This window comes from Suricata suricatta, chromosome 1 (assembly GCF_006229205.1).
Source record: "Suricata suricatta isolate VVHF042 chromosome 1, meerkat_22Aug2017_6uvM2_HiC, whole genome shotgun sequence".
NCBI classification, from domain to species: Eukaryota; Metazoa; Chordata; class Mammalia; order Carnivora; family Herpestidae; genus Suricata; species Suricata suricatta.
This window is the reverse complement of record NC_043700.1, coordinates 114,160,704-114,161,707: the sequence shown is the minus strand read 5'-3', so window position 1 is coordinate 114,161,707 and position 1,004 is coordinate 114,160,704. Positions and strand designations below refer to the sequence as shown.

General features: G+C 36.9%; 1 protein-coding gene across 2 annotated transcripts in view; it reads right to left on the bottom strand.

Annotated features, from left to right (window-relative positions):
• Positions 1 to 1,004, bottom strand: part of PPP3CA (protein phosphatase 3 catalytic subunit alpha) — a 319,865-nt gene that overhangs the window by 33,795 nt on the left and 285,066 nt on the right. The window lies entirely within an intron of this gene.

The window sequence follows — 1,004 nt, the reverse complement described above, 5'->3', positions numbered from 1 at the left end:
GATGCATCATATTATGCCTGAGTTATGACCCGGTCTGCCCTGGCTAGCCCTCCTGAACTAAATGCTTAAGCCCAGTGAGTGCAGGACTTTGCTTGAAATTTTTGTTGAGGTTTAGGTCAAAATATAAAACAAAACAAAGGAAGAAGGAAGGAAAGAAGGAAGGAAGGAAGGAAGGAAGGAAGGAAGGAAGGAAGGACGGACGAAAGGAAGGACGGAAGGAAGGACGGAAGGAAGGAAGGAAGGAAAGGAAGGCTAACCAATTCTTTTGAAAAATTGGAGCAAGTTAATAGTTAATAACTTTTTAAATGTAAGTTTGTAACACACTAATGGTCACCATATCTGTAAAGAAGTATTTTGTTGTTGTATATATTGTCTTTCATGTTATTATAGCCATTAATCACTATCATACAGTGATTATTATCAACATCAGAAGTGTGAGAAAAGCATAGCTATCTTAACCTTTTAATGTGACAGGTAGTTTATAAAATAAAATAGCATTTAAGAGAAAATGTAGCCAGTAAAGCTTGAAGCCAGTTAAAGCTATGTATCTGTTATTTTTCAAAGAGTTGTAGTATTCCAATGAGATCACATAAATTCTCCTAATATTTCTCATTGCTTTTGTTTCCTCTTAGTTCACTCATTGTATTTTGTTAACAGGATACACAGGGAGATACCTTGAAATCATTTCTCTCATGTTACAACTTGTGAATTTTATTGATCAGGCCAAAGTATATCTCTGTTTCATGGTAAAATGGTCCACATCTCCTCGCCTTCCTTCCCATGTCATTGCAGGATTCCACAACATACCTTTTTCTCCAACAAATGGCAGGGACCAAGTGAAAACATCCATGAAATTTGGGAGCCAGTATGGGTGAGGAGAACAGTTGAATTGCCTGATGTTCATGACATTGTTCTCATACTTCAATACTGCAGCTGAAAACAACAAAACCAATGACATTAGATTCACATGCACATATTTCTGCTTCTCCACATGGCTTTAGTTG